Source organism: Bombina bombina, chromosome 6 (assembly GCF_027579735.1).
Source record: "Bombina bombina isolate aBomBom1 chromosome 6, aBomBom1.pri, whole genome shotgun sequence".
Classification (NCBI taxonomy): Eukaryota; Metazoa; Chordata; class Amphibia; order Anura; family Bombinatoridae; genus Bombina; species Bombina bombina.
Window position 1 is genome coordinate 721,823,396 of NC_069504.1, and position 24,793 is coordinate 721,848,188.

Consider the following 24,793-nt stretch of genomic DNA (forward strand, 5'->3'; position numbering starts at 1 on the left):
CCCTAATCTGCCGCCCCCAACGTCGCCTCCACCTAACTACACTTATTAACCCCTAATCTGCCGACCGGACCTGAGCGCTACTATAATAAATGTATTAACCCCTAATCCGCCTCACTCCCGCCTCAATAACCCTATAATAAATAGTATTAACCCCTAATCTGCCCTCCCTAACATTGCCGACACCTAACATCAAGAATTAACCCCTAATCTGCCGACAGGAGCTCACCGCTACTCTAATAAATTTATTAACCCCTAAAGCTAAGTCTAACTTTAACCCTAACACCCCCCTAAATTAAATATAATTTAAATCTAACGAAATAAATTAACTCTTATTAAATAAATTATTCCTATTTAAAGCTAAATACTTACCTGTAAAATAAACCCTAATATAGCTACAATATAAATTATAATTATATTATAGCTATTTTAGGATTAATATTTATTTTACAGGTAACTTTGTATTTATTTTAACCAGGTACAATAGCTATTAAATAGTTAAGAACTATTTAATAGCTAAAATAGTTAAAATAATTACAAAATTACCTGTAAAATAAATCCTAACCTAAGTTACAATTAAACCTAACACTACACTATCAATAAATTAATTAAATAAAATACCTACAATTACCTACAATTAAACCTAACACTACACTATCAATAAATTAATTAAATAAAATACCTACAATTACCTACAATTAAACCTAACACTACACTATCAAAAAATTAATTAAATACAATATCTACAAATAAATACAATGAAATAAACTAACTAAAGTACAAAAAAATAAAAAAGAACTAAGTTACAAAAAATAAAAAAATATTTACAAACATCAGAAAAATATTACAACAATTTTAAACTAATTACACCTACTCTAAGCCCCCTAATAAAATAACAAAGACCCCCAAAATGAAAAAATGCCCTACCCTATTCTAAATTAAAAAAGTTCAAAGCTCTTTTACCTTACCAGCCCTGAACAGGGCCCTTTGCGGGGCATGCCCCAAAGAATTCAATTCTTTTGCCTGTAAAAAAACCACATACAATACCCCCCCAACATTACAACCCACCACCCACATAACCCTAATCTAACCCAAACCCCCCTTAAATAAACCTAACACTAAGCCCCTGAAGATCTTCCTACCTTATCTTCACCATACCAGGTTCACCGATCGATCCAGAAGAGCTCCTCCGATGTCTTGATCCAAGCCCAAGCGGGGGGCTGAAGATGTCCATGATCCGGCTGAAGTCTTCATCCAAGCGGGAGCTGAAGAGGTCCATGATCCGGCTGAAGTCTTCTATCAACGGCATCTTCAATCTTCTTTCTTCCGGATCCATGTTCATCCCGCCGACGCAGAACATCCATCTTCACCGATGACTTCCCAACGAATGCCGGTTCCTTTAAGGGACGTCATCCAAGATGTCGTCCCTCAAATTCCGATTGGCTGATAGGATTCTATCAGCCAATCGGAATTAAGGTAGGAAAATTCTGATTGGCTGATGGAATCAGCCAATCAGAATCAAGTTCTATTCGATTGGCTGATTCAATCAGCCAATCTGATTGAGCTCGCATTCTATTGGCTGTTCCGATCAGCCAATAGAATGCGAGCTCAATCTGATTAGCTGATCGGATCAGCCAATCGGATTGAACTTGATTCTGATTGGCTGATTCCATCAGCCAATCAGTATTTTCCTACCTTAATTCCGATTGGCTGATAGAATCCTATCAGCCAATCGGAATTCGAGGGACGCCATCTTGGATGACGTCCCTTAAAGGAACCGTCATTCGTTAGGAAGTCGTCGGTGAAGATGGATGTTCCGCGTCGGCGGGATGAACATGGATCCGGAAGAAAGAAGATTGAAGATGCTGTTGATAGAAGACTTCAGCCGGATCATGGACCTCTTCAGCTCCCGCTTGGATGAAGACTTCAGCCGGATCATGGACATCTTCAGCCCCCCGCTTGGGCTTGGATCAAGACATCGGAGGAGCTCTTCTGGATCGATCGGTGAACCTGGTATGGTGAAGATAAGGTAGGAAGATCTTCAGGGGCTTAGTGTTAGGTTTATTTAAGGGGGGTTTGGGTTAGATTAGGGGTATGTGGGTGGTGGGTTGTAATGTTGGGGGGGGGTATTGTATGTGTTTTTTTTACAGGCAAAAGAGCTGAATTCTTTGGGGCATGCCCCGCAAAGGGCCCTGTTCAGGGCTGGTAAGGTAAAAGAGCTTTGAACTTTTTAATTTAGAATAGGGTAGGGCATTTTTTATTTTGGGGGTCTTTGTTATTTTATTAGGGGGCTTAGAGTAGGTGTAATTAGTTTAAAATTGTTGTAATATTTTTCTGATGTTTGTAAATATTTTTTTATTTTTTGTAACTTAGTTCTTTTTTATTTTTTGTACTTTAGTTAGTTTATTTCATTGTATTTATTTTTAGATATTGTATTTAATTAATTTATTGATAGTGTAGTGTTAGGTTTAATTGTAGGTATTTTATTTAATTAATTTATTGATAGTGTAGTGTTAGGTTTAATTGTAACTTAGGTTAGGATTTATTTTACAGGTAATTTTGTAATTATTTTAACTATTTTAGCTATTAAATAGTTCTTAACTATTTAATAGCTATTGTACCTGGTTAAAATAAATACAAAGTTGCCTGTAAAATAAATATAAATCCTAAAATAGCTATAATATAATTATAATTTATATTGTAGCTATATTAGGGTTTATTTTACAGGTAAGTATTTAGCTTTAAATAGGAATAATTTATTTAATAAGAGTTAATTTATTTCGTTAGATTTAAATTTTATTTAACTTAGGGGGGGTGTTAGTGTTAGGGTTAGACTTAGCTTTAGGGGTTAATCCATTTATTACAGTAGCGGCGAGATTCGGTCGGCAGATTAGGGGTTAATAATTGAAGTTAGGTGTCGGCAATGTTAGGGAGGGCAGATTAGGGGTTAATACTATTTATTATAGGGTTATTGAGGCGGGATTGAGGCTGATTAGGGGTTAATAACTTTATTATAGTAGCGGTGAGATCCGCTCGGCAGATTAGGGGTTAATAAGTGTAGGCAGGTGGAGGCAACGTTGAGGGGGGAAGATTAGGGGTTAATAAATATAATATAGGGGTCGGCGGTGTTAGGGGCAGCAGATTAGGGGTACATAAGGATAACGTAGGTGGCGGCGCTTTGCGGTCGGCAGATTAGGGGTTAATTATTGTAGGTAGCTGGCGGCGACGTTGTGGGGGGCAGGTTAGGGGTTAATAAATATAATATAGGGGTCGGCGGTGTTAGGGGCAGCAGATTAGGGGTACATAAGTATAACGTAAGTGGCGGTCGGCAGATTAGGGGTTAAAAAAATTTAATCGAGTGGCGGCGATGTGGGGGGACCTCGGTTTAGGGGTACATAGGTAGTTTATAGGTGTTAGTGTACTTTAGAGCACAGTAGTTAAGAGCTTTATAAACCGGCGTTAGCCCAGAAAGCTCTTAACTACTGACTTTTTTCTGCGGCTGGAGTTTTGTCGTTAGATTTCTAACGCTCACTTTAACCACGACTCTAAATACCGGCGTTAGAAAGATCCCATTGAAAAGATAGGATACGCAATTGACATAAGGGGATCTGCGGTATGGAAAAGTCACGGCTGGAAAGTGAGCGTTAGACCCTTTCCTGACTGACTCCAAATACCGGCGGTAGCCCAAAACCAGCGTTAGGAGCCTCTAACGCTGGTTTTCACGGCTACCGCCCAACTCTAAATCTAGGCCTAAGAAAGAGATCAGTTGTTGTAAATGTTTTGACTTATATGAATGCTCTACTAAACATCTGTGCTGGAGGGAAGTTGCAATAATGTCTTAAAGAGTTACAACCACGTTTAAAGCAATCACAGGAAGCTACACTTTGAGTTGCCATGGGGATAACCCAGGTCATGCTGTAGAAAACTAAATAAAAGAAAATACAATAAAAAAGTATGTAAGTTTTGCATTGTATTATATAGCTCACATGTTTTACTATGACACCTGTGGTTTACTATTCTTAGCTGGTTTACGAGTGGAGTGTGATTTAGCTCTCTCGCTCAAGAGTAAACTATTCTAGATGGAGGCTTTCTGGGTGTGCTGGGTTGCACTTGTATTACGAGTTAAAAGTAAAAAGTTTGTGCGCGAGCATAAACCCGACGCGCACAAAATAAATATTGCATCCGCATTAACTTCTTATACCATATCAGCGTGAAAACTGCATACTCATGCTCTATCCTGACCATGTATATTCAAGAGCACTAAACCCAACATGAAATATTAATATTTCCCATTCAAATGTTCTTCACATAGAAGAATAAGTTGTATTTATTCTTGAATACATATATATATATATATATATATATATATATATATATATATATATATATATATATATATATATATATATATCAGAGTTCTCATAGAGATCCACGCTTGGTTCCAGCATTATTTTAGATCCCCAAAGCAGGCACAGACAACAGGGAATTTATTCAACTCCTTTATATGTGATAACACCAATAAAGAAACAAGGCCCTTCTTTCTTTATTGGTGTTATCACATTTAAAGGAGTTAAACAAATTCCCTGTTGTCTGTGCCTGCTTTGGGGATCTAAAATAATGCTGGAACCAAGCGTGGATCTCTATGAGAACTCTGTAATATGGTAAATTGCAGTGCACCGGGGTGTTGATTTGTTGGTGCGTGCCGCTTCACTCGCATATGTTCTATATATATCTGTATATACTTATACTTATAGGATTATATTGTATATTAAAATGTATTAAACATACTGTAAAATATTCTTAATAATCCCTATAATACATCTATATATTTTACAGTATGTTTAATAATTTTAATGAGAAGTGTTAGGTGGGAGGGTAATCTCTACACTAAAGCTAAAATTAACCTTACAAGCTACCTGATTTACCCCTTAACTGCCGTGAATAATAGAAGTGTGGTGCACAGCTGCAACTAGCAGCCTTCTAATTACCAAAAACCAATGGCTAAGCAATATATGTCTGCTACTTCTGAACAAAGGGGATCCCAGAGAAGTTTTTACAATCATTTGTGCTATAATTGCACAAGCAGTATGTAAATCATTTAAGTTGTGAAAAAGTTAACAATTTTTTTTATATGATCAAATTTGGTGGTGAACTGGTGGCATGAAATATAACAAAATGGGCCTAGATCAATACCTTGGGTTGTCTACTTAAAAAATATATAGTTTTGACAGGTAAATAAAAAAAAAAAACAAGGCTCTATTTATGTTTAAATGGAGTGATAGCAAAAATGCTAAAAATTCTCCTGTATTTGGGCAAGTTCTAGTCTGAAATTCCCAGTACTAAAGAGGTTAATATTTTAATAATGCACCATAAGTTTACTAAGTTTTCATGTGAGCTTACCCAACTAAGTTAAAATTTAAATCCTAAAACACAAAGCGCCAAACACATATTTTAGATTCCTGTGTCCTTCACATAAAAAATAATATATATTTTATTATAAAATATATATATGATACTGTTCATGTAAAATACATAACTATAGCTATATACCTATAAGAATATATATAAAGGTAAAGGTATATAAAGATATATATATAGAAATGTGCATTTACAATTAAAAGGACATTATCCTGAAAGTGAATATGTACAATAATGTACATATAAATATTTAAATACATACAGGGAGTGCAGAATTATTAGGCAAATGAGTATTTTGACCATATCATCCTCTTTATGCATGTTGTCTTACTCCAAGCTGTATAGGCTCGAAAGCTTACTACCAATTAAGCATATTAGGTGATGTGCATCTCTGTAATGAGAAGGGGTGTGGTCTAATGACATCAACACCCTATATCAGGTGTGCATAATTATTAGGCAACTTCCTTTCCTTTGGCAAAATGGGTCAAAAGAAGGACTTGACAGGCTCAGAAAAGTCAAAAATAGTGAGATATCTTGCAGAGGGATGCAGCACTCTTAAAATTGCAAAGCTTCTGAAGCGTGATCATCGAACAATCAAGCGTTTCATTCAAAATAGTCAACAGGGTCGCAAGAAGCGTGTGGAAAAACCAAGGTGCAAAATAACTGCACATGAACTGAGAAAAGTCAAGCGTGCAGCTGCCAAGATGCCACTTGCCACCAGTTTGGCCATATTTCAGAGCTGCAACATCACTGGAGTGCCCAAAAGCACAAGGTGTGCAATACTCAGAGACATGGCCAAGGTAAGAAAGGCTGAAAGACGACCACCACTGAACAAGACACACAAGCTGAAACGTCAAGACTGGGCCAAGAAATATCTCAAGACTGATTTTTCTAAGGTTTTATGGACTGATGAAATGAGAGTGAGTCTTGATGGGCCAGATGGATGGGCCCGTGGCTGGATTGGTAAAGGGCAGAGAGCTCCGTTCCGACTCAGACGCCAGCAAGGTGGAGGTGGAGTACTGGTTTGGGCTGGTATCATCAAAGATGAGCTTGTGGGGCCTTTTCGGGTTGAGTATGGAGTCAAGCTCAACTCCCAGTCCTACTGCCAGTTTCTGGAAGACACCTTCTTCAAGCAGTGGTACAGGAAGAAGTCTGCATCCTTCAAGAAAAACATGATTTTCATGCAGGACAATGCTCCATCACACGCGTCCAAGTACTCCACAGCGTGACTGGCAAGAAAGGGTATAAAAGAAGAAAATCTAATGACATTGCCTCCTTGTTCACCTGATCTGAACCCCATTGAGAACCTGTGGTCCATCATAAAATGTGAGATTTACAAGGAGGGAAAACAGTACACCTCTCTGAACAGTGTCTGGGAGGCTGTGGTTGCTGCTGCACGCAATGTTGATGGTGAACAGATCAAAACACTGACAGAATCCATGGATGGCAGGCTTTTGAGTGTCCTTGCAAAGAAAGGTGGCTATATTGGTCACTGATTTGTTTTTGTTTTGTTTTTGAATGTCAGAAATGTATATTTGTGAATGTTGAGATGTTATATTGGTTTCACTGGTAAAAATAAATAATTTAAATGGATATATATTTGTTTTTTGTTAAGTTGCCTAATAATTATGCACAGTAATAGTCAACTGCACACACAGATATCCCCCTAAAATAGCTATAACTAAAAACAAACTAAAAACTACTTCCAAAACTATTCAGCTTTGATATTAATGAGTTTTTTGGGTTCATTGAGAACATGGTTGTTGTTCAATAATAAAATTAATCCTCAAAAATACAACTTGCCTAATAATTCTGCACTGCCTGTATGTACACACATATAAACATATATATACATATATCCATATCTATATCTATCTATCTATCTATCTATCTATCTATCTATCTATCTATCTATCTATCTATCTATCTATATTTATATATATATATATATATATATATATATATATATATATATATATATATATATATAGACATGTGTATGTATGTATATCAATGTTACAGCACTTTGCATGGCTTTTTTTCTAACACCTGAGCCCTTATACATTTTTTAATGCAATTTGTTTTTAATAATTTTTATCAGACAGTGTTATTATGAGTGTAACTGTACTTTTAAATGTATTTTTGATGATTTTTGTTCAACTTTTTTGCCTCACGTTACAGTTAACCAGAGCTTGAAAGTCACGCTAACCCGACAGGATTTAAAGTGAATGTAAAGTTGAATGAATGAGTGCCCAGTTTTTTAAAAATACTATTAAAAACAGGGGCACTTACATTCATTACAATTTTTTATTTTTTTAAATACTTACCTTTTCTTTAGGAAACCCAGACCGGTGATCTTCCGCCTGCTTCTCATGCTGTACTTAACATATCGATGATGAAACCGGTTTCCTCCAATTGTTGCATTGCCTCACAAACTGGACGCTCCGGGGTGCACGCCATGATTGGAGGAAGCCGGTTTTGTCATTGCTGTGCTAAGTACAGAGGAGCTGCGGGTGGAGGATCGCTGGTCTGGGTTTCTTAAAGAAAAAGGTAAGTATTTTTTAAAAATGCTGCAATGAAGAGTTTAATAAATGAAAGTGCCCCTGTTTTTAATATTATTTTTAAAACTGGGCACTCATTCATTTAACTTTCCATTTACTTTAAATTCAATTGTGCTTAAAGGGACAGTAAAGTCATAATTAGACATTCATGATTTAGACAGAGGGGCCTATCTATCAAGCTCCGAATGGAGCTTGATGCCCCGTGTTTCTGGCGTACCTTCAGGCTCGCCAGAAATAGCAGGTATGAAGCAGCGGTCACAAAGACCGTTGCTCCATAACCTGTCCGCCTGCTCGAGTATGATCGGGTTGATTGACACCCCCCTGCTGGCGGCCCATTGGCCGCGAGTCTGCAGGGGGCGGCGTTGCACCAGCAGCTCTTGTGAGCTGCTGTTTCAATGCTGAATACGGCGAGCGTATTGCTCGCCGTATTCAGCAAGGTCTGGCGGAACTGATCCGCACTGTCAGATCAGGTCCGCCAGACTTTCTAAAATAGGGGCCAGAGCATGCAATTTTAAACAACTTTCCAATTTACGTCTATTATTTAATTTGCTTCTTTCTCTTGTTATCCTTTGCTGAAAGGTTTACCTAGGTAAGCTCAGGAGCAGCAAAGAACCTAGGTTCTAGCTGCTGATTGGTGGCAGCAAATATATACAGATTGTCATTGGCTCACCCATGTGTTCAGTTAGACACCAGTAGTGCATTGATGCTCCTTCAACAAATGATACCAAAGAAAATGAAACAAATTTGATAATAGAAGTAAACTGGAAAGTTATTTGAATTAATAAATGTCTTCTTATTTACATCAGCAGCAAACTGTTGGTGTTACAGGGATACTTACTAAGACAGAATGCTCTGAGATTAAATATTTTTTTTTTTTACCAGATAATTGTCCTTTAAGTTTACACTCTATAAGCTAAATTTTAGTAACAGGTCGCTCTTTTCATGTAGGTGTAAGTAAACTTTGTGTTAACTCTTCCTTCCAACCTCGGATTTCTTGAAAGTCAGTTAGTTGCTATGGTATCCTGACCTTACACAATAAAAAAAAAAACATTTAACATCTGCGCTCCTTATCTGTGATCACCTCTAAAGAGAAAAACAAAAAAAAACAAAAGGATACACTTATTTATAATACATTTTTTAACTATAAGCAAATACAATTTTTTTATAATTATATTTCCCACTTTATTAATATATCTAATATGTGTTGATGACCTAGGCATAGGTCTAGTTTGATTTTCATAGATATGAGCTTGCATATATTTTTATATGTAACTACATACTGATATTTCCATAAGAATATAAGTGCAACTATTCCTATACATGGGACAACAATAAATATTACATATTACAAATTGTTTCTATATTGAAACACTTGAAAGTTTTAAAATTTCAGTAAGCTAATTTTTCCTCTCATTTTTCCTAGTTTAGCTGGGTGTAATTTTTTTTTTTTAATGTATCGACAGCCCCTGACAGTGTATTAACAGTTTGCGCTTTTATTGGAAACCTGGTACAAGTTATTGCTTCACAACTTCTAATACTTTCTATGGGATGTTAAAAATGTGATCTATAATGTGCCAACGTAAGTAGTCGATAAACGAAATTGCTTCCGACAGCATATTTAATATTTTGTGACCTCGCCCAAACCTAATTAGGGCTCAATAGAAACGAACCCTAAGATGGTTTAGAATGTCAGCACTTAAAGGGACACTGTACCCACATTTTTCTTTTGTGATTCAGATTAAGCATGACATTTTAAGCAACTTTCTAATTTACTCCTATTATCAAATTTTCTTCAGTCTCTTGATATCTTTATTTGAAATGCACGAATGTAAGTTTAGATGCCGGCCCATTTTTGGTGAACAACCTGGGTTGTCCTTGCTGATTGGTGGATAAATTCATCCACCAATAAAAAATGCTGTCCAGAGTACTGAAACCCAAAAAAATTAGATGCCTTCTTTTTCAAATAAAGATAGCAAGAGACTGAAGAAAAATTGATAATAGGAGCAAATTAGAAAGTTGCTTAAAATTGCATGCTCTATCTGAATTACAAAATAAAAAATTTGGGTTCAGTGTCCCTTTAACTGTTTTGAATAATTTTGAAAAGTAGATTTCTGATGAAGGTATTAATGGGATGATGGAGAGTAACGTACTGTATACATTAGGACAAGATTCAAAAACATAGTTTTCAAAGTAGTGAGTAGCAAGAAGTAAACAGGTCTCTATTTACCTCTTTGCGTATATTTTTGTGAAAATTAAGATGTTATTTATGAATCCCAGCTGGCTGCTTGGGAAGTATTTTTTTGAACAGCTTGCTTGTGAATTATCCATCCCTTTACAATTATCTTCTGTGTTTATATTTTGTTTAGTTTTGTAATTAAGTATTGTCACAGCATATTGTTAGGCTTTATTGCCATCTGCAGTTATGCCAATTAAATGGTATGCCCCTTCATTATGGACATGGGGATGCACTAGTCCTGTTACTGTTTTATTACTGATAGTTCTAACTTGTCTTGAAAGGTTTTCATCACTTGTTTGTGGGTTTGTGGTCGGCATTTACATACTGTATATACAAGATGTGCTTCCTAAAGATGGCTCCATTGTTTTATTCAATATTAAATATAAAAATGTTTGTATGTTTAACGTTACCTTTTACTTTTATTAATAAACTTGTTAAAGAAATCTTAGATCTGATGTATGCATTGGATTTAAATTTACATGGGTGTGTTTGTATTACCTGATACTCAACACAACATAGGCATTATCAGAAAAAAAAATATCTACAGAATCTAGATAGGTGATTTCTTTTTTCATTATTACCAAAATATTTTTAATATTCCAGTTCCTAAAATCCAGTCCATATCCATTGCCTGATTTGAATGAAAATCTGGCAAATGCTCTTTCCATGCAATGCAATAAAAATGGGAAACCGCTATTTAAAGTGTTTTACTCTTCCAACAATTTCTGTTATGCAGGATATTTACACTAAACAAAAAGCACAACATGATCAAGATAGAATGTGAGATGTAGGGACACATGATCAAAACTTTGTATTATAATGTAGAAGTCTCTTCTTCACATCCAGAGCCATGCATTGCAAGATAAACAGCTCTTAAGTTAAAATTAGTGTTTCTAAAATTCTTGAAGGACCTCGCCATACTGAAAAAGCTTATTAGACATTCTCATCTGAACGGAGAGCTTTAGATCATCCGGCCCTTAGTGCTGTGTCCCAATAAAAAGCCGGCACTTAGTGCAACATTATCTACAACTCAGCCAGTAAAGCTTCAGGTAGACATTAATGATAGAAAACAGCAAAGTTCACCAGTTATGTTACTAAAGCTTACAATATTACATAACTCCCACATATTGTTTCTCACCCTCCTACCCTTGTAAATTGTTAATGTCCATGGGAACAGGGCCATCAATTTCTCCTCTATTTGTTTGATAAATTTTGTCCTGTGTCTTAAAAAATATTCTATCATTGTAGTACTTTTTTATCTTTTGTACCTATGGACAGCGCTGTAGAATTTGTTGGCACTTTATAAATAAAGACTAATAATTAACACATTTTTTTAGTACTACAAAATATCCTCTTTGTCTTTTATAATGCTATTACAGATGACCTTATATTGGTTGCAGTTCTATGTAATACCCAAAGACATAATAGTGCAATCGGTTAGCTACCTTATGCCTAGATTTAGAGTTTGGCGTTAGCCGTCAAAAGCAGTGTTAAGGGGTCCTAATGCTGCTTTATACCGCCCGCTGGTATTTAGAGTCAGACAAGGAAAGGGTCTACGGCTCACTTTCATTCCGCGACTCGAGGTTACCGCAGATCCCCTTATGTCAATTGCGTATCCTATCTTTTCAATGGGATTTGCCTAACGCTGGTATTTGGAGTCTTGGAACAAGTGAGCAGTAGACCCTCTATCGACAAGACTCCAACCGCTAACGCTGGAACATAAAGCTCTTAACTACTGTGCTATAAAGTACACTAACACCCATAAACTACCTATGTACCCCTAAATCGAGGCCCCCACATCGCAAACCCTCTAATAATTTTTTTTAACCCCTAATCTGCTGACCGGACACTGCCGCCACCTACATTATAGCTATGAACCCCTAATCTGCTGCCCCTAACATCGCCGACACCTACATTATATTTATTAACCCCTAATCTGCCCCCCCAAAGTCGGCGCTACCTAACTACACTTATTAACCCCTAATCTGCCGACCGGACCTCGCCACCACTATAATAAATGTATTAACCCCTAAACCACCGTCCCTAACATCGCCGCCACCTACCTACAATTATTAACCCCTAATCTCCTTCCCGCAACGTCGCCGCTACTATAATAGTCTAACCCTAACCCTAACACCCCCCTAAGTTAAATATAATTTTAATTAAACAAAATATATTTACTATCATTAAATACATTATTCCTATTTAAAACTAAATACTTACCTATAAAATAAACCCTAATATAGCTACAATATAACTAATAGTTACATTGTAGCTATTTTAGGATTTATATTTATTTTACAGGCAACTTTGTATTTATTTTAACTAGGTACAATAGCTATTAAATAGTTAATAACTATTTAATAGCTACCTAGTTAAAATAAGTACAAAATTACCTGTAAAATAAATCCTAACCTAAGTTAAAAATACACCTAACACTACACTATCAATAAATTAATTAAATAAATTAACTACAGTTAGCTAAACTAAAATACAATTAAATAAACTAATCTATAATACAAAAAAAAAACCCCACTAAATTACAGAAAATAATTTTTTTTTACAAGAAGTTTAAACTAATTACAACTAATCTAAGCCCCCTAGTGAAATAAAAAAGCCCCCCCCAAAATAATAAAATGCCCTACCCTATTCTAAATTACAAAAGTAATCAGCTCTTTTACCTGTAAAATAAAATACAACCCCCCCAACATTAAAACCCACCACCCACATACCCCTACTCTAACCCACCCAAACCCCCCTTAAAAAAAACATAACACTAACCCCCTGAAGATCTCCCTACCTTGAGTCGTCTTCACCCAACCGGGCCGAAATCTTCATCCATGGTGCGCAGAAGAGGTCCTTCATCTGATAGTAGTCTTCATCCAGGCGGCGTCTTCAATCTTCATTAGTGATGTCGCGAACTTAACATTTTCCATTCGCGAATGGCGAACATGAACGTCCGCAAAAGTTTGCGAACGGGTGAACCGGGCGAACCCCCATTAACTTTAATAGGCAGGCAAATTTTAAAACCCACAGGGACTCTTTCTGGCCACAATAGTGATGGAAAAGTTGTTTCAAGGGTACTAACACCTGGACTGTGGCATGCCGGAGGGGGATCCATGGCAAAACTCTCACGTAAAATTACATAGTTGATGCAGAGTCTGTTTTTAATCCATAAAGGGCATAAATCACCTAACATTCCTAAATTGTTTGGAATAACGTGCTTTAAAACATCAGGCATGATTTTGTATCGATCAGGTAGTGTAAGGGTTACGTCCGCTTCACAGTGACAGACCAAACTCCCCGTTTAACGCACCGCAAACAACCGCAAACAGTCCATTTGAACAACCGCAAACTCCCCATTTGCACAAGGTTGGATACCAAGCTAGCCATGTATCATTCCTTGTCCTCACTGATGTCATTGAAGGTCTCTTCCTCCACCCAGCCACGTACAACACCAAGGGTCCCCGAAAGGTGACAACAAGCCCCCTGGGATGCCTGCTGTGTTTGGTCTTCCACCTCCTCAAAGCCACCTTCCTCCTCTGACTCCTCTTCCTCAGACTCCTCTCTCTGCATTGCCTCTCTCTGCGTTATTATAAGGTGTGTTAAGTAGTTCTATTCCTATCAGTTTAATCCCTGTTCCGTCCCCTATCAGGGGACGTGTATATGGCATGGATTTTAGGAACCGGGAGATGGAAAAAGATGCTTGGTCGGTCCTCCTACTTCAAATTTGGGGCACTGCGCGTGCAATCTAATTTTGCCACCAGATATGAGTGGTGTGTTAAGTAGTACTATTCCTATCAGTTTAATCCCTGTTATGTGCCTTTTTTTATTGGTTTGGTTTTTGAAGCCACAGTGCTGCACCAGAGGCCAGAAAAATTAGGCATTTACACATGCCTGAAAAATTAGGTATTGTTGCAGCCGCTGCTGTAGCAGCGGCCAGAAAAATTGATGTTTGTTTCCCAGACAGAAAGTGCCCTAAAACATTGCGGCTTGAACCCTAGTTGGTGGCGGATAAGTCATGCAAGTCATCCGGCATTCGAAGATAAAATACAGCACTGTGTGGACCATTTTTAGCCCAAGGCAGCTCATCTCATCAGGCCTTTTTACTCGAATGTATCGCCCAATGTCAGTCCCTTCGGGATCCATCCCTGATTCATCTTAATAAAGGTGATGTAATCTAGACTTTTTTGACCTAGGTGACACCTCTTCTCAGTGACAATACCTCCTGCTGCACTGAAGGTCCTTTCTGACAGGACACTTGAAGCGGGGCAGGCAAGAAGTTCTATCGCAAATTGGGATAGCTCAGGCCACAGGTCAAGCCTGCACACCCAGTATTCAAGGGGTTCATCGCTCCTCAGAGTGTCGAGATCTGCAGTTAAGGCGAGGTAGTCTGCTACCTGTCGGTCGAGTCATTCTCTGAGGGTGGACCCCGAAGGGCTGTGGCGATGCATAGGAGTTAAAAAGCTCTGCATGTCCTCCATCAACAACATGTCTGTAAAGCGTCCTGTCCTTGCCGGCGTGGTCATGGGAGTTGTAGGATTACTTTCACCTCTTCCCCTGTTAGATTCCCGTTGTGCTGTGACATCACCCTTATACGCTGTGTAAAGCATACTTTTTAATTTATTTTGGAACTGCTGCATCCTTTCCGACTTGCGGTAATTCGGTAACATTTCAGGCACTTTATGCTTATACCGGGGGTCTAGTAGCGTGGACACCCAGTACAGGTCGTTCTCCTTCAGGTTTTTTATATGAGGGTCACTCAACAGGCACGACAGCATGAAAGACCCCATTTGCACATGGTTGGATGCCGAGCTACTCATGTCCCGTTCCTCGTCCTCAGTGATCTCACTGAAGGTATCTTCTTCCCCCCAGCCACGTACAACACCACGGGTACCAGATAGGTGACAACGAGCACCCTGGGATGCCTGTTGTGGTAGGTCTTCCTCCTCAAAGCCACATTCCTCCTCTGACTCCTCTTCCTCACAATCCTCTTCCAGCATTGCCGCTGGTCCAGCAAGCGATGCTGATAAGGCTGTTTCTGGTGGTGATGGTGACCACAACTCTTCCTCTTCATGCTCATCTATGGCCTGATCCAACACTCTTCGCAGGGCACGCTCCAGGAAGAAAACAAATGGTATGATGTCGCTGATGGTGCCTTCGGTGCGACTGACTAGGTTTGTCACCTCCTCAAAAGGACGCATGAGCCTACAGGCATTGCGCATGAGCGTCCAGTAACATGGCAAAAAAATTCCCAGCTCCGCAGACGCTGTCCTAGCACCCCGGTCATACAAATACTCGTTAACGGCTTTTTCTTGTTGAAGCAGGCGGTCAAACATTAGGAGTGTTGAATTCCAACGTGTCAGGCTGTCGCAAATCAAGCGCCTCACTGGCATGTTGTTTCGCCGCTGGATATCTGAAAAGTGCGCCATGGCCGTATAGGAATGCCTGAAATGGCCAAACACCTTCCTGGCCTGCTTCAGGATGTCCTGTAAGCCTGGGTACTTATGCACAAAGCGTTGTACGATCAGATTACACACATGTTCCCTGCACGGCACATGTATCAACTTGCCCAATTTCAATGCCGCCACCAAATTACTTCCGTTGTCAGAAACCACTTTGCCGATCTCCAGTTGGTGCGTAGTCAGCCACTGATCCACCTGTGCGTTCAGGGCGGACAGGAGTGCTGGTCCGGTGTGACTCTCTGCTTTCAGGCAAGTCAACCCCAAGACGGCGTGACACTGCCGTATCCGGGATGTGGAATAGTACCTGGGGAGCTTGGGGGGTGCCGTTGATGTGGAGCAAGATGCAGCAGCAGAAGAGGACTCAGCCAAGGAGGTTATGGAAGAGGATGGAGTAGGAGGAGTAGAGGAGGTGGCAGCAGGCCTACCTGCAAGTCGTGGCGGTGTCACCAACTCCTCCTCTGCAGAGCCACGCATTCCATGCTTGGCAGCCATCAGCAGGTTTACCCAATGCACAGTGTAGGTGATATACCTGCCCGGACCATGCTTTGCAAACCAGCTATCAGTGGCCATATGGTGCCTTGCCCCAACACTGTGTGCCAGACATGCCATTACTACCTTTCGCACAATCGAGTACAGGTTGGGGATTGCCTTTTGTGCAAAGAAATTTCGGCCGGGCACCTTCCACTGTGGTGTCCCAATAGCTACAAATTTTTTGAATGCCTCAGACTCCACCAGCTTGTATGGTAAAAGCTGGTGGGCTAAGAGTTCAGACAAGCCATCTGTTAGACGCCGGGCAAGGGGGTGACTTTGTGACATTGGCTTCTTACGCTCAAACATGTCCTTGACAGACACCTGACTGTGGGCAGATGAGCAGGAACTGCTCAAGGCGAGAGACGGAGTGACGGATGGTTGAGAGGGGGCAAGGAGGACAGCAGTGGTTGATGTGGCTGAAGATGCTGGACCAGGAGGAGGATGGCGGCTTTGAGTTTGTGTGCTGCTTCTACTCATGTGTTGATCCCATAGGCGTTTGTGATGTGCGATCAGTTTCTTTTGGCACAGGTTGCAAATGGCATCGCTGTTGTCAGAGGCAGACACACAAAAAAAATGCCACACTGCTGAGCTCTGCAATGACAGTATTTTGGTGGTGGCAACAGCATGTGTTGATTGGCGTGCTGTCTGGCTGACCCCGGGTGCCGATGCATGCTGTCTGACTGTGCCACTTGCTCCTTGCGATGACCTCCCCCTGCTTCCAACTCGTCTCCTCCTCTCTGTCTCCCCATCTGAATCTTCTTCTCTTCTAGCAGGCACCCACGTGACATCCACGAACGCATCGTCATCATCAACCGCTTCACTTGTATCTGACAAATCAAAAAAGGAAGCAGCAGCAGGTACAACATCATCATCATCACACCGTACGTCCATGTCTGTAATGCTGCCTGACTGAGACATATCACTTTTATCTACATCCTCTGTCAATGACGGTTGCACATCACTCATTTCTTCAAACTGATGTGTAAAAAACTCCTCTGACAGATCAAGTGAAGCGGCTGTGGTGCTAGTGTTGGTGGTGGTGGCAGGCGGGCGAGTGGTAACTTGAGAGGTGCCCGAAGATAAGCTGGAGGAGGTTGGTGCGTCAAGGTTCGGAGCGGAAGCTATAGAAGATTGGGTGTCCTGTGTTAAAAAGTCAACTATTTCCTCAGAAATTTTCGAGTTCATCGGACATGGCCTGTGAACACTGGGCATTATTCTAGGGCCAAAGGGAATCACAGCACCACGACGGCACCTGCGGGGTGGCCTGCCTCTGCCTGTCATTTTTTTTAAATGTACACTTACACTACTATTAAACAAGATATGAGTGGTGGCACTGGGCAAGTGGGCACAGTATACGCTGTGAGCCTGACACAAAAAAGCAGACTGATGTTTCACAGTCCAAAAAGTTTTTTTTTTTTTTTTAAATGTACACTTACACTACTATTAAACAAGATATGAGTGGTGGCACTGAGCAAGTGGGCCCAGTATAAGCTGTGAGCCTGAAACAAAAAAGCAGACTGATGTTTCACAGTCCAAAAAGTTTTTTTTGTTTTTAAATGTACACTTACACTACTATTAAACAAGATATGAGTGGTGGCACTGGGCAAGTGGGCACAGTATACGCTGTGAGCCTGACACAAAAAAGCAGACTGATGTTTCACAGTACAAAAAGTTTTTATTTTTTTAAATGTACGCTTACACTACTATTAAACAAGATATGAGTGGTGGCACTGGGCAAGTGGGCCCAGTATAAGCTGTGAGCCTGACACAAAAAAAGCAGACTGATGTTTCACAGTCCAAAAAGTTTTTGTTTTTTAAATGTACACTTACACTACTATTAAACAAGATATGAGTGTTGGCACTGGGCAAGTGGGCACAGTATACGCTGTGAGCCTGACACAAAAAGCAGACTGATGTTTCACAGTCCAAAAAGTTTTTATTTTTTTAAATGTACACTTACACTACTATTAAACAAGATATGAGTGGTGGCACTGGGCAAGTGGGCCCAGTATAAGCTGTGAGCCTGAAACAAAAAAGCAGACTGATATTTCACAGTCCAAAAAGTTTTTTTTTGTTTTTAAATGTACACTTACACTACTATTAAACAAGATATGAGTGGTGGCACTGGGCAGATGGGCACAGTATACGCTGTGAGCCTGACACAAAAAAGCAGACTGATGTTTCACAGTCCAAAAAGTTTTTTGTTTTTAAATTTACACTACTGTTACACCAGATATGAGTGGTGGCACTGGGCAAGTGGGCACAGTATACGCTGTGAGCCTGGCACACACGCTGGCAGGCAGGCAACTGCAATTAGATTACACAAGCAGACTGATGTTTCACAGTCAAAAAAAGTTTTCTTTTTTAATTTACACTACTGTTACACCAGATATGAGTGGGGCCACTGGGCAAGTGGGCACATTATATGCTGTGAGCCTGGCACATACGCTGGCAGGCAGGCAACTGCAATTAGATTACACTAGCAGACTGATGTTTCACAGTCAAAGAAGTTTTTTTTTAAATTTACACTACTGTTACAGCAGATATGAGCTTTTTGGCGTGCTGTCCTTACAGCAGAGATCAGATGAGTCCTTCAGGACTGTAGTGGACACTGAATACACTAGCCTAGCTATCAATTTCCCTATTAAATCATCAGCAGCTACACTGTCCTTCCTCTCACTAACAATGCAGCTTCCGAATGAATCTAAAATGGCTGCTGTCCAGGAGCTGGGTGGGTCTGGGAGGGAGGGTCTGCTGCTGATTGGCTGGAATGTGTCTGCAGACTGTGAGATACAGGGTCAAAGTTTACTCAATGATGATGAATAGGGGGCGGATCGAACATCGCATATGTTCGCACTGCTGCGGCGAACGCGAACATGCTATGTTCACCGGGAACTATTCGCCAGCGAACTATTTGCGACATCACTAATCTTCATCCATCCAGAGCGGAGCGGAGCCAATCAGATTGGCCGATTGGAACAGCCAATAGAATGCGAGCTCAATCCAATTGGCTGATTCCTATCAGCCAATCGGAATTGAAGGGACGCCATCTTGGATGATGTCACTTAAAGGTACCGTCATTGTTTAAGAAGACTCCGGATGAAGAGGATGGCTCCGCGTCGGCTCCTTTTTGCCCCGCAAAAAGCCCTTTTAAGGGCTGGTAAAAGAGCTGATTACTTTTTTAATTTAGAATAGGGTAGAGCATTTTATTATTTTGGGGGGATTTTTTTTTTTTTATTAGGGGGCTTAGATTAGGTGTAATTAGTTTAAACTTCTTGTAATTTTTTTTATTTTCTGTAATTTAGTGTTGTTTTTTTATTATAGATTAGTTTATTTAATTGTATTTTAGTTTAGCTAATTGTAGTTAATTTATTTAATTAATTTATTGATAGTGTAGTGTTAGGTGTATTTTTAACTTAGGTTAGGATTTATTTTACAGGTAATTTTGTACTTATTTTAACTAGGTAGCTATTAAATAGTTATTAACTATTTAATAGCTATTGTACCTACTTAAAATAAATACAAAGTTGCCTGTAAAATAAATATAAATCCTAAAATAGCTACAATGTAACTATTAGTTAGATTGTAGCTATATTAGGGTTTATTTTATAGGTAAGTATTTAGTTTTAAATAGGAATAATTTATTTAATGATAGTACATTTTTTTAGTTTAATTAAAATTATATTTAACTTAGGGGGTGTTATGGTTATGGTTAGACTTAGGTTTAGGGGTTAATAACTTTATTATAGTAGCGGCGACGTTGCGGGCGGGAAATTAGGGGTTAATAATTGTAGGTAGGTGGCGGCGATGTTAGAGACAGCAGATTAGGGGTTAATACAATTTATTATAGTGTTTGCGAGGTGGGAGAGCGGCGGTTTAGGGGTTAATACATTTATTATAGTGGCGGCGAGGTCCGGTTGGCAGATTAGGGGTTAATAAGTGTAGGTAGGTTGCGGCGACGTTGGGGGGGCAGATTAGGGGGTAATAAATATAATATAGGTGTCGGCGATGTTAGGGGCAGTAGATTAGGGGTTCATAGCGATAATGTAGGTTGCGGCGGTGTCCTGAGCGGCAGATTAGGGGTTAATAATAAAATGCAGGTGTCAGTGATAGTGGGGGCGGCAGATTAGGGTTTAATAAGTGTAAGGTTAGGGGTGTTTATACTCGGGGTTCATGTTAGGGTGTTAGGTGTAGACTTAGAAAGGGTTTCCCTATAGGAAACAATGGGACTGCGTTAGGAGCTGAACGCTGCTTTTTTGCAGGTGTTAGGTTTTTTTCAGCCAGCTCAGCACCATTTTTTACTATGGGGATATCGTGCACAAGCACGTTTTTCCAGCTTACCGCTACTGTAGGCAACTCTGGTATTGAGGGTTGAAGTGGAGCTAAATTATGCTCTACGCTCCCTTTTCTGAGGCTAACACAGCCCCTCAGACAACTCTAAATACCAGCGTTGTATTAAGGGTGAGCTGGAAAAAAAGCAGCGTTAGCACCGCGGGTCTTTACCGACAAAACTCTAAATCTAGACCTTAATTTGATATACATGTACTGGTGGAAGTAGACTGGACAAGTTGCCTGGAAACTAAAGGAGACAATGCAACATACCATTTGACTTAGTAAATAATTAGTTCCTTCAATTTAGCCATTAAAACTGTTACTTTAAATGTGGGACAAGCTTATGTGCAGGTAGCAAGGGGTTCAAAAGTTCCAATTTACACTGTTCAGATGGAAAAGGCTTCGGAAGCTTAGAATAACAGCTATATCCAACAATTTTACTATCAGTTGATTGATTGCTGCGTTATCCAAAGATTCATTTGAAATAAAAGTCTTATCTGTGCGCATGTCTTCTACACATTCCAACCCTACAAAGTTCCACACTGTACTAAAATAATAAGCAATTGGAACATATTCATACTGAGCAAAAGAATGCCAAGCTTCACTTGTCCTTATCTTTATAATGACACAATTACGGTTTTTGCTGGGCAGCTTTGCACATGCAAGCCTGCTTCCTGCAACGTAAGAAGCAGCGGTCATCAAACAGCTGCTTCTTAAACTCTCCTCCACCAATGAGGTAGCTGATTAAAATCATACACTTGGGATAATTGACAGGCCCTTCTCTCACGCGATAAGCTGCACAAGATAAGGGGGCCGCAATACGCACACAGTGGAAGTACAGGGTGTGCTGCCTGTTCATCGCAAATCCGTGCGGACAGGTTTTCAAGTTGACAACTTTGTCCACATTGCACTTAGTAAATGGGGGCCTATGCATCTAATTTTCATACATCAACACTCTCTGAAACACAATTAATTTCTAATTTTAAAGAAACAAGGTAACAAAGAAGACCCACAACCCACAGTTTAGAAATCCTATGGGCAGTAGATTTTAATCTTCTTTGCCTCATCCTAAAGTGTTTGTAGTGCCAAATGCTTAGGCTCCCTCAGTATTTTTTGTATTTACATGTTCTAAAACCTTCACTTTCCTCAGCAACTTGAGGCATGATACTGACTTGCTTGTATCAAATATCAATAATTTGATTATTTAATGTCTTTGATAGGAGTAGAGGAAATGAAACAGTGTGTGCAATAGAATAATACAAAAGGGAAAATGTGGTAGGCTTACAATACTATGGGCTAGATTACATGTGGAGCGCTATTGAGCATTATAGCTATAGGGCTAATTGCGCTAGAAGTAAACATTTTGCATGCATCTGGTTGAGCTGGAATTATGAATTGAACATAAAAAGTATATATATATATATATATATATATATATATATATATATATATATATATATATATATATATATATATATATATATATATATATATATATATATATACACTATATAAGTGCTGACAGTTCCACACTGCCGGGTAATGCGCTGTTGCTTGGGTGTGCATCAAGCAAGGAATCTGGTGATATACAGTGATGTGCGGTGACTTCAGAGGTTGGTGAGGCAGTGGCTAGGAATCGGATACGCCTTCATTCTTTAGATATCCTTTGTTGAAGAAATAGCAATTGCACATGGGCGAGCCTATATCTATATGCAGCCACCAATCAGTATCTACTGAGCATATTTAGATATGATTTTCAACAAAGGATATCTGATTTTCTTCATTCTTTTGATATCCTTTGTTGAAAAGCATATCTAAATATGCTTAGAAGCTACTGAGCATATTTAGATATGAATTTCAACAAAGGAAATCTGATTTCCTTCATTCTTTTGTTATCCTTTGTTGAAAAGCATATCTAAATATGCTCAGTAGCTAATGAGCATATTTAGATATGATTTTCAACAAAAGATATCTGATTTTCTTCATTCTTTTGATATCCTTTGTTGAAAAGCATATCTAAATATACTCATTAGCTACTGAGAATATTTAGATATGAATTTCAACAAAGGATATCTGAATTTCTTCATTCTTTTGATATCATTTGTTGAAAAGCATATCTAAATATGTTCAGTAGCTACTGAGCATATTTAGATATGAATTTCAACAAAGTATATCTGATTTTCTTCATTCTTTTGATATCCTTTGTTGAAAAGCATATCTAAATATGCTCATTAGCTACTGAGCATATTTAGATATGAATTTCAACAAAGGATATCTGGTTTTCTTCATTCTTTTGATATCCTTTGTTGAAAAGCATATCTAAATATGCTCAGTAGCTACTGAGCATATTTAGATATGAATTTCAACAAAGGATATCAAAAGAATGAAAAAAATCAGATATTAGATGTAAATTGGAAAGTTATTTAAAATTGCATGCTCTTTCTAAATCATGAAAGAAAACATATGGGTTTCATCTCCCTTTCAATGGTGTCTTGGAAAACTGGTCAACTTTGTAAACATCTGATTTTAGTCTAAAGGATTGTAACAGAAACTCTTGCCAGATAACAAAATGCTTGCTCTGATTATGAGATCTAGAAATCCAGGCCCATTTTACTTCAATGCTGCAAATTATGCTTATAGATTCCTTCATTATTCAGTAAATATAAAAATGTTGTGAACCAGTGGCAGCTGGTGAACAGGTATAGGTACAGACAAAGGCTGTGGTGGACATTTTACAAAGTAAAGACCGTAGTGAAGGACAACAAGGTCACTATTTATACAAATGAAAAAATAAGAGTGCATGGTCTTACCTTCTCAGAGACAGCAATTTCTCCACTTTCTATGATGATAATGAAATTTTTCTGCAAGTCCCTTTGAAATTAAAATGTAAAATTAGGAATTTAAACTAAAGCATTGTTTCTCAACTGAAGTCCTCAAGTACCCCAAAAGACCAGGCTTTCATTATAGCCGAACCAGTGCTGCATTGGTGAAATAATCAGCTGATGGTTGATAGCAGGTTAGAAAACAATCCATCCATGGTATTACTGCTGCTAAGCTGAGCACTTCAATTGTGCACTGGTTCATCTATAATGAAAACCTGGTCTGTTGAGGCTACTTGAGGGCCACGGTTAAGAAACGTTGCACTAAAGCACCAGTTCAACCGCAATCTGTTGACCTTGAGAATAAAGCATTTTTTTAAAGTTTGATCATATATTGCAATACCAGAATATGGTATTGCAAATTAACTTTAAAGAAAAGAAAAAAACATTTTGTTATGTTTAAAATAGGTCTTTAATAACTTATATTATAAAACATCTAACAAATATTAACATATTAACAATCAAAACTTTTTTACTGTGACTGGTCTTGTTCATTTCCCTCATTTGTAGACAAGGTCAATCCTTCTATCTTTTTTAACAAAATTTTCAATAACTTTATTAAGAAAATCTTCACAGTTTTTTTCATGCAACTGTACCAGTCTTTCTCTCTCAATTGCTAAAACAGCCAAAGAGGAAAGTCGTCCTTGACTGGTCCGATTCCTGCTATGTGTTTTTATGCACTTTAAAGCAGAGAAGGACCTCTCAACAGAGGCTGTTGTAGCTGGTATCATGAGAACCAGCTTCAGTAATTTCACTGCCTCTGGAACAGTCTTCATGAGATCGTTGTTGGCCAAAAAGTTTAGTAGATCTGTAGGTGATTTGCAATCATTTCTCACCATTTCAGAACTATAAAATCCAATTAGATCAGATTTTAATCGAACTAAGTCAAAGTATTTGCCATATCTTGATAGGCTCTGCAGTTTTTGGTCATCAATATGTTTGGACATCTCTAGCAATTTAGTGCAATCGACCAAACAAAGGAATTCTAGCTCAGCAAAATGGTCAAACCGAGCTTTCATTTGAACGTTTACATTGTCCATAATGTTGTAAAACAACCTTCTCCTCACATCTTTTATTGGCTGTTTACTCCTTACATTGTCTGTCAGCCCCATTCTGATGCAATCCGCCTCAAATGTACCATACAAATTGTCAAACTCTTGTCTGTGATTTTCAAGAAATTTCATGGTATCAGCAATTCTCCGACAGCAGAATCCAACATCCATCACTTTACTCTGCAGCAATCGAAAGAGTGCGTCAGTTTGTATGAAAATGGCCTCATATGTCATAAGCAAGAAGCAGGTTGATGCTTTATTCAGAAAGAAGTAATATCCTTCAGACATCATCAAGGTCTCATGATCCCAACCATCTGGATTT